The following is an 11259-nucleotide window of genomic DNA, read 5'->3' as shown; positions in this document are numbered from 1 at the left end:
ATACCCTCGAAACAACACATGCATCATTTTCAATGTCAGCAGTCAGAATAATCCAATTTAAATGCAAAAAGTGCCCAATACAAGTGATAGGAAAAAGCAACGGATTTAGCAGGTATTTCCCACTCGTTCATGCACACACCATGACAGTCAAAACTGTGTCATTCATTGACACATACTGAATTATAATCCGAAAATTAAAAAAAATAAATAAATAACAACAACAACAACAATGCGCTTACCTTCGTGTCGCTCTATAATTTTACACAGAACTAGAGGAATCCTCTTGTTAAGTTCATATTGTAGAACATAATACAGAACTTTGCACAGTCAAAACTAATCAAGTCTAGCAGTTTTCAAGGATTTATCAATCTGGACTGTTTAAAAGATAAAAGACAGGATCGTATTAACCGAGATATTTAGTTTCGGTTTTGATTCATTAATTCAAATGTGCTCTGATTTCGGAGTTGCAGTGATAGAGCCTTCTTGTCATCTCACTCCACAATAATTAATGTTTTGAAACTTGAGTCACTCTCCCACTCTTTAACTTATATTTAGGCATTGTGATTACTTGAATATACAGTCATACTACATTCAAAATCAGATACGTTATAACTTATCACGCTAAAAACCTGTCACTCATGAATCATAACGTCTGTCTGCTGAGCCCTCATGATAAGTGCGGCTGTCAACATTTACATCAGCACCAGCGCCTCTGCAGTGTGTGTGTGTATAGTAACATTGTGATGACTGATTGGATGCAGTACATGCATACTTGGGCTTGTTTGTTAAACAATTAGCCTATGCAATTTATATGTTTGAAAACCGCCAAACTGACCCCAAACCAGCCCAAATTTTTTCCACCCGACCAAGCCAATTTTTACCCACCCAATCTGGCAACACTGATCACACATTCACCATGAGACAGACGCATTTCAACCAGTTCACATGCCACACCTTGTATTTCTCATGCTGTGAAGTAAGGGATAACCTGTCCCGCTATATACAATTAAGCATCATACTCAAGTCTTCAGTGTCACATGATCCTTAAGAAATCAGTCTAATATGCTGATTTTCTGCTCAAGAAACTGCTTAATATTAGTGATGTTTGAATTTTAATGTTGAAACCATGATACATTTTTTTTCAGGATTCTTTGAAATAACATTTATCTGAAATTGAAATCTTTTGCAACATTATAAATGGTTTTACTGTCACTTTTGATAAATTTAACACATTCTATTTTGAAAAAATACTAACCCTAAACTAACCACTAAATGAATAACGATCACTTTGATCACAAAAGTAATCACACCTCATTAACAAGCCACATAATTTCAAGTATCATGTTTGTACCACAAACAAATGTTTAATATGTAGAGTTTCTTCCCAAAAAAGTCAAAGTGTGAGCAATAGTAGTGATTCATGCCACATTTCTAGTAACTGTGCATTCGGTGTTTACACATTACAGCACATAGGCTACATTGTGCTCCTTAGAGAAAATGACTTGTCATCCAATAGCTGTTTCCTGGAGCTAACCAAATGCTCAGTAATGTATAACCTGTCCAGAGATCGGCTCAAGCATTCTCCCGGTGGGCCACTCCATCTCACATCACATGTTTTTCATTCTGACACATAAAGGCAGTGATGTAATGGAGGCCAGAGGTGCTCTAATGCCACTGTGTCATCAGATGTAATTAAACCTTTCTAGTTCCCTACAGCACCCGTCCGCTCATGACCCGCGGGTCAGACAGAGTCTTATTCTGCTTCCCTTCCAAGACACACTAAGGAGTTTGTTTTCTAAGTAGCTTTCTGTCCATGTGGGAGCATTCAAGGAACTGTGACAAAAGTTCAGAGGTCAGCTGCTCAGGGAAATAGGGTAGGAAATCAATGAAAGGTTACATTCCTGATGTCAAGATTGGACTCTTCCTCTCTTTTTTTCTCTACCCCAGGCCTGTCCATCATGGCCAACTGTATTTTATGGGGGGGGGGGGGTGAATAATAATTTTGTATTCACATTTGCATGACCTGTTGATTGCATGTTTGAGCAAAAAGTAATAGTCAAATATGAAACAGAATTTGCAACACATTTTACTTCATAAATGTGATGTTTTTTTCTAAATAAAACAGGATATTGAACTAGAAAAAAACAGTTCAGGACATAAAAATTACATGACTTTATCAAAAATGTATAGGATAATAAAAAAATGGCTCCATGATGGAGCCAGTACCTAATTGCAAGTTTGCAATCACCCTCTCAGCATATCCCAAAATTAACCAGCATGATATCCAGATTTTACATCTGGTTCAGGAATGATTCTTCATTAACTTGATTTGATTTAAATAAATAAATAAATAGTTGTCTAAGTGATTAAGTCAATTGGGTGTACTGACACTAAAATAAGTATTTATTGAAGATAAATTTTAAATTAAATTATTTTTAGAATTTTATTTCCAGGGAAGGCATTAGATTTACCTTGAAGGCAATGTAAATCACTTTGGATTAAAGTATCTACAAAAATATGCATAAATTTATGGCTTTAAAATCATGAAATTACTTACAACAGTACACTAAATCACTAAATTTGGCTATTGGTTAACATAAAACAATGACCTGTGCACATAGGTGACGTTATCCAAAAGTCAAGTCAACCTTTATTTCCATAGCAGATCGTTTCAAATCAGTTTCACATTAATAAACAGGAAAACAACAGAATCAAGGATGCAAACTTCATTAAATATTAAACAAATTCTGTTAACATTCAGCTCCAGTTAGTTCAGTGTTGATTCAGATTTGGTTCAATAACGGCGTAAAAGTTCATATAAGAAACAAGTTAAATTCAGCTGTAAGCAGCTCTAAAGAAGACAGTAGTGTCGTTATTCAGCTCGAGTCAGTTCAGTGTTGATTCAAGAGTGCTTTGCAGAAGAAATTGTCAAATATTTGAAGTTTGCATCATTGAATGTTGTTTTCCTGTTCATTACTGTGAAACTGCTCTGAAACAATCTGAACTGTATAAAGCGCTATATAAATAAAGGCAACTTGACTTTTGGATAACGTCAACTATGTGCACGTTAACCAATAGCCAAATGTAGTAATTTAGGGTACTGTTGCAAGTAATTTCACCTTTTTAAAGTCATATATTTATGCATTTTTTAATAAGTGTCAATGTTGCTAAATTGGTCAGTTATGAAAATACTTGATTCAGCAAAAAAGCAGCTCTACAGAATACAATAGTGTCATTATACAGCTCAACTGAGTTCAAGTTTTATTCACATCCGATCGTGTCAGTGCTGTCAAATCAATGATATTACTAACCACGCTTTCTTTCTTTGCGTGCACATTTGGGCTGCATTATGCTAATATTTCCACATAGTGAGGTAGATATGTGGGGGCGTGTTAGAACGAGCCGTTTTAGGGGGGCGTGGCAGAGTCTTAACTTTGATAAAGAATATCTCTTTGGTTTTGAGACTTTAGTCTTTGCAACTTCAGGGATCTTATCTATGCACAATCAGCTTGTAACACTCCAAAGAGAAAGGAAAACTTGAAATCGCATCATATGACCCCTTTAAGTGTCTTTTAAACCCCAACTAAGCAAATCAATCAGGTGACACAAAATGGAGGGGAAAAGCAGTTGAGGAGAAAGCACTTTTCAGATTTTTTCTAACTGATGAAAGATTACAAAGACAAACTTACAATAAGACCAGGAACTTGTATTAAGAAAGTAAACAGGGTCACTTCTGACTTCATGTTGACTTTAACTGTCAAGCCACTATTTGCTACACGTTTCATATTTAACCTTGCATAGCGATGACTACTGTTCCCTGTAGCAATATAACAGTCGGCGTCCCCCAAGTGTATATTTGAAACTGTAATCATCCGGACATGTTCCCCCCTGCAATATCTCAAATAAGTCACATCATGGATACGCTCAGCATACTTAATTACAGAACTCTGTTCCCTGGCCCAGCAGAAGGCTCTCAAAAACTAATTGAGTCACGGTAAAAATTGGAGAGGTCCTGTATGAATAATTAATGAAGGCCAGAGCCTGATTTCTCACCATACGGTTGGCTTATTATCAATGCAGATGTGAGGCACAGCCATTTATCCTGAAACTGAGAAAAGATGAGCTCCTGAAAAGGTGTGAACACCGTCATGAAAGTCAGGATGGGTGTGCCTGTTAATATCCCAACCTGCAAGGCCCGAAAAAAACTCTACAACGTGTCTGAGCACAATTTATAACATTTTATTCTCAAGTCTACTCTTTCAGGTAAATGGCTGTCATGAAAACCACACAGAACCCCATAGCAACAAACTACAAACCGCTCAAAACCTTAGTAACCTCAGTAAATGGATGCGGCACTCATTGTTGAAGCTTCTGTTTATTATAGATAGAGAATATCATAAATCACCATCATCATCACTTTGTGTGGATTCCAGATGGCGGTACTGGCTTATTTCAGTATTGTGTCCAGGTGAGGCTTCTAGGGGCTTGGGGAGTAAAAATGTAATTTAGAGTATGATAAATGAAATTGTTCAATGCTCCAGGGACATTTTGCAGCCAGTTGGACTTGATAGATTCTCCACATACACACATGCACAAATCCACTCACACACACACACACAAATACATACATGAAAACATGCAGACTGTTTAAAGGAACAGTCTACAAAGTTCCAAATAAAATTCTGCCATTATTTTAGTCGCTTCCAAACCTGTAAGCTCTTTTTTTTTTTCACGCTCCACTTTTCAAATATACATTTCCATACACAGTTCAGAGTTAAAATGTATTTATTTAAATTCTTTATGTTAATTGTGAAAAACATTAAATGTAATCAATTAAAAAGTCTAAACATGGTTCAAATATGGCTAGTTTTGAAACATGTCAGGAAATAATACTTAGAAAAATCTAATTTATTGAAATGGAACAATTTATTGAAACTTTTAGACAAACTATATACTGATAATATGGAGAATATATTGTAGTGAGAATATGGAGCTCATAATCGAGGTTGGAAAAACACAAATTTTATTCAGGTCAAAACAGAGCAAAAATATGTAATTTGGTGCAGCTTTTATCTATATTTCCAAAAAGAGTTGACATAAAATGAATATAAATATGAGGTGTCACTCTACATCTCCTAAAAATATGTCTTAGTAAGATTATATTTAAATGCTTAGTTTTATGATAAAAACTCTGTTGTTTTAATTTAGCTTAACTCTAGTAAATGCTCACCTTGAAATATTACAAACAACAAAAGTCTATATAAAGTCTGTATATATGATGCATAAATCTGGTTACTGTATATTTTAAACATTTGGTTTATTAGTACAATAGCATAAATCTCATTCTTACTCATTTCATTTATGACTGACAAATATGCATCAAATTCATGTTAAAAGTGTCACTTTATATGCAATTAAAATAAATAAATCTTAAACAAGGCTAAATATTTTGAGTGCACATTTGTGCATTATAATTCAAGTCCCGTGTTAGAAACAGACCCAAATTTGTTATCCAATGATAATCTTCCCCTCCAGTGAGCTGTCAACTTAAGAACTGGATCACTGAGTCAATTAGAATTAAAGATCTGATTCTTGTCCATGAACAGTATGATCGAGTTCACAAAGCACACTGATCTGGTTCTCCAGTCCAACGCAATGCTCGAGTCACAATGGATAAGGTGTTAACAGCTCGCTGGAGGGGAGAATTATTAGTGAATAAATCACTTACACTTCTGTCTGTTCCTCATTCAAATCTATGATTTCAGAAGACTTGATATGGACCAACATAAACATTTGTGGCATTTTAGCCATACTTTTTGAAAAGACATGAGGGGTGATTCAATGACAGAACTTTTGGATGAACTATTCCTTAACATAGGGAACACTTCTCCCTATTTCTTCATTTCCATTGCACACACTTGCTCTGTAACCAGAAACCCAAACGAGAGAGAGAGCTAGCCTAGTGTAGTAAGGTTAAAGAAGACTTCATAGTTGAACTACAGTGAATTATCAAATATTAATCTTATCTTACAATTTCCTTCACCAATGTTATCTTTATTCAAATCAGTTGAACTTTGTTGAAGACTGTTCAACTGCAAATGATCATTTCTTCATCATTTTACTGCATGCTTGTGGTGAGGTGCCGATTGCTAATTTTTCGCAGACAATGTCACAATGTCCCCTGACTAGCGCTGGGTTATATTTAACCCAGCATTTTTTAGAGTGTATGATTAATCCCTTACATACTACGGCACACTTTGTGGGGGTGTTGTTGCTTATTTATTTAGATGAACTGAAATTATTAAATTATTTTCATGTTATGACCAATATGAAAATGTAACACTATTTTGTTTAAATAAATAAAAAATAAAGCACTTAAAAACTCAAATCAATCATTTTAACTGCTACAAGTGAATTTAGGCATTACAATATTATAATATAAACTATCGTTTGGGGTCAGTAAGAATTTGTATTGTTTTATTGTCTCTTATGCTCACCAAGGCTACATTTATTTGATACAAAAAAAAATACAGTAAAAACAGTAATATTGTGAAATATTATTACAATTTAAAAATAACCGTTTTATATTTGAATGTTTTAAAATTTTTCGCAGACAATGTCACAATGTCCCCTGACTTATTCCTATAATTAAAAACCAGTGAAGTGGGTTTGGCAAGGGGGAAAAGGTCAGTATTGGAGAATGGACACAATTCGAGAAGGAGTCAAGACCTTAATCAAACTGCCATTATAAAGATCAAACTCAAATCCATCACTGATACCGTAGAAACATTTAGCACAGGGCGACAGTGTGTTTATACAACATTATCATTGGAACTAATTGAAATTGCCAGTAGTGAGACTGCAATGATATAATGATATAATAAATATTAACAATGCATTGTTATAATTCCATAGCTCAATTCATGCATTTACTGAAATCTAATTATGAATATGTCAGATAAGAGCCTTTCAATTGACACCATTTATACCTGCAGTGAATGAACAGAGTTCAGTGCTAATTAAAACACTGACAACCATTGTGTTACTAATTCTCTGACTAAACGCAAGTGTCGTTTATTAAGGGAACTCTCATTTTTCTTGAACTAAAGGCATATATCATAAAAAAGAGGATTTTCATTTCTCTTTAAAAAAAATTTAAGTTTGCTACATTTATTTGATACAAAAAAAAATACAGTAAAAACAGTAATATTGTGAAATATTATTACAATTTAAAAATAACCGTTTTCTATTTGAATGTTTTAAATTGTCATTCATTCCTGTGATGCAAAGCTGAATTTTCAGCATCATCACTCCAGTCAGTGTCACATGATCCTTCAGAAATCATTCTAATATATTGTGCAGATTAATATTTGTGTAAACATCATATTTTTTATGATAAAGAACGGAATTAATTAGAATTGAGAATCTTTTGTAACATACATTTCTTTACTGTCACATTTGATCTAATGTCTTTGCTAAATAAAATTATTAATTTATTTTACAAAAAAGTTTTACTGAACCCAAACTGTTGAGTGTACAGTATGAAAAATGTATATTCATTTAGAAATTAGCTAAAGATTATTTACAGGTTTATTAAATTATGTATTGCATATTATATAATATTATACTGATACTAGTAAAATTCGAAGAAAACCGTAATGAAATAGTAATGGCAAAAAAACAATATATTGTGCATCTCTACATAATTCAAGAGATTAACTAATCATAACCAAGGTCATTTACATAACATTTTAAATGTAGAGTAGCAAAAACAGCTTTTTTTTCATTAAAAAGAGGCATTCACTATTCATTTGCATTAATCAAGGTAATCTACTCAGCTACTGTTGTATCTCTTTCGATACAAGTCACCAAGTCTAATTGAAAAAGGAGTTGTTGTTGTTTTTTTTTGCTAAAAAAAACACTAAGTGTAAACTCCCCATTCAGAGAAATTTGAAACATTTCACTTTTTTGTGCAAGACATTACAAGGCAAAATATCACCTTTGACAGAGCAAACCAGCAGAGAATTACAACGGGGGGAAATAAAACAACACGATTTATCAGCATCCTAAAAGCAGTACACACAGATAAAATATGATTTGTTTTTCCACCATCACAGGACTGAGGAACTGAGAGTCTCAGATATCAACACGCTCCTCACGCAGCGGTACACCGGAATAAAAGAGCCGTATCCTACTGCAAAGCTCATAAGGGATCAGGTGTTAACCCCTAGACGGTCTTTCTTCACACATGTTAGCTCAACGGCAGACTAGAGCAAATAACCATTTACAGACCTGTACAGAGAGACCAGTGAGCCTGTTGAGTCCTGAGCATCAGACTCTCAAAATTTGCAGATTTTTCTCCATTCTGTCACCGATGGAGTTTTGGTTCCTTGCCGCTGTCGCCTCTGGCTTTCTTAGTTGGGTACACTTCATTTCCAGCGATATCGTTGACTTGATTGCAAATATACTATTTAAACTGAACTGAGCTGGATAATGGCATCACTTAATTCAATGATGAACTGCCTTTAATTGAAAATTGATTGTTTACTATTGTCATTTTGCATTATTGACACACTATTTTCCTAATTAATGCTGTTCAGTTGCTTTGACACAATCTGTATTGTTAAAAGCGCTATATAAATAAAGGTGACTTGACTTGACTTGACATGTTAGCTCAACGGCAGACTAGAGCAAATAACCATTTACAGACCTGTACAGAGAGACCAGTGAGCCTGTTGAGTCCTGAGCATCAGACTCTCAAAATTTGCAGACAAGAACAGCTCAGGTTCTTGTCGACAGGAGTACCATGGCAGAACAATCCTGATGTCAAGCATCGGAGACTGCAGACACAGAGTAGCCACAAGATGGTAAAATGATCCATGAAGGGCTTTATATTCAGTTTTATCTCACAATTTAAAGGCAACATGAGCCTCCGTATAAGAGGAATACACAAGCATGCTCAAGACGTTAGAAGTGTCTTTACAGTGCTGCGTCAAGAATCCTAATGAAAAATGACATGTGGTACTCCTGTATTCTGCAATCAGCTATTTCCTTTAAACTTTGCTCTTATGCATATGTACATATGTGCATATGGGGAAGTTGTGGCCTAATGGTTAGAGAGTCGGACTCATAACCCAAAGGTTGCGGGTTCGAGTCTCGTACCGGCAGGGATTGTAGGTGGGGGGAGTGAATGTACAGCGCTCTCTCCCACCATCATTACCACGACTGAGGTGCCCTTGAGCAAGGCACCGAACCCCCAACTGCTCCCTGGGCGCCGCAGCATAAATGGCTGCCCACTGCTCCGGGTGTGTGTTCACGGTCTGTGTGTGTTCACTGCTGTGTGTGTGCACTTTGGATGGGTAAATGCAGAGCACTAATTCCGAGTATGGGTCACCTTACTTGGCCACATGTCACTTCACTTCACTTTACAGCATTTGCGTGTGTGTACAGGACATTCTCTAATTATTCCCTCTGAGGCCTATTAGTTCTTTGATGAACATATGCCATTGAATAATCCCTTCCCAGTTCATCCCACAATTTTCTATATTCCAATGTACAGTGTATTACTAAGAATTTTGATTAAGATCTAAGTATAAGATTCAACAGTGAAGTCATCTTTACGGTTTAAGCCAGCTCCTTTATCACATTTTTAAAGATGCTATGAGCTATTTTAGCCACTTCTTTTTAGTGGATCCATCATGCACAGCCAGAAATCTACAGTACATAATAGTAAGCAGTATCCAGAAGGCTCTGTTTTGTCATTGATAGTCAACTCTGTGCTGATTATGCTAATAAATTTACATTTTCATTGAATGCAAGTTTAATTAGATTTTACTTGGGCCACATAGGCCTTCAGGTCCAGATGGAATCTGCAGACACTTTTCCCCCATTTTCTGCATTGATTTGCAAAAATCTGACAAATTTATTTAAATATGGTTCTCCTCACAAATTACACGTTTTGTACAAGTTTTCCAGTTGCATGCGTCACATATACACACACATATATATATATATATATATATATATATACACATTCAATAAATTAGTACCTGAAAAAGTTCAGACAGATCAGATATCAGCATATAAATTCAAAAAGTAGGCCTAATATATGCTGTAGTACCCATTAATTAATTTATTTCTTTAAAAAAAATAAAATTAAAAAAAATCTTACTGACCCAGTGACACCAAGCTTTTGAAAGGTAAATTATAAAGAACAAATAGACCGCAATATGTTCACATCACATTTCCCACACAAAATAGATATTCAGAAATATGTAAGGCGAAATAAAATCATGTACACACATGTACATTACCAAAAAAACTTCATCAAGGAAGCACTGACAGAGCATGTGACAGTTCCATTAACTGTACTTTAAATCTGCGTAATTTAAAGGCAGTTGTGGGGAAATTCATAACAGGGATTAAATCAGGAAAATATAAAGTCATAGGATTCAGAAAAAAAACACCAATGGTCAACATCGCCCCCCAGAGTCCTCTACTGACATCATCAAAAAGAAGGTTTCTGATTGGCCAGGGGCCTCATTTATAACCGTTGCGTACGCACAAAACCAACCATGAAAGAGGCGTACGCCACTTCCTGCGCAAAAGGAGGGATTTATAAAAACAGACTTGACGGGAACATGTACGCACCTGCACGCAAACCCTACTCAGGGAACCATGGTTACATAAGTAACCTGAGACGTTTGGCTACTGTAGCCTACAGTTGCCAGAGAAACGAATTAGCTACATTTCAAAGACGCTCACCAACTTAAACATACAAGAAAACCATCAACAAAAACAAGACATGACACTGAATGTTCAAGCTAGCCAAGTATACACTTCGATAAACCCACTGTAAGCATTAGATAAATGTGAAAACAAAAAAAAAATTTTTTTGTTAAAAATGACCTATTAATTTGGCGTGAAAATCCATCTCACCTGTTCAACATCTCCCGCGTTTTCTTTACGCACAGGTCTAGATAGCGTACCTAAAAGACCACACCTATCACGCACAAATGCTGTAATTTGATTGGCGGATGAATCTGAACGTGGATTCCAATTCAATGACGTCAGAGGGTTGAAGCTCAAACGCAACAGAGAAATGCACTAAACAAGGAATAAATTCTGATTCGATAAACTCTGCACTAACGAGGTATCCAAACATACAGAAACAGGAGTAAAAAGCATGGATATAATATATAGGTAAATTAAAATACATCGGAAACGTTTATATATATATATATATATATATATATATAT

This window comes from Sinocyclocheilus rhinocerous, unplaced genomic scaffold, assembly GCF_001515625.1.
Source record: "Sinocyclocheilus rhinocerous isolate Xijiao unplaced genomic scaffold, SAMN03320098_v1.1 scaffold2347, whole genome shotgun sequence".
In the NCBI taxonomy this organism is placed as follows: domain Eukaryota; kingdom Metazoa; phylum Chordata; class Actinopteri; order Cypriniformes; family Cyprinidae; genus Sinocyclocheilus; species Sinocyclocheilus rhinocerous.
Note: the sequence above shows the minus strand (reverse complement) of the source record.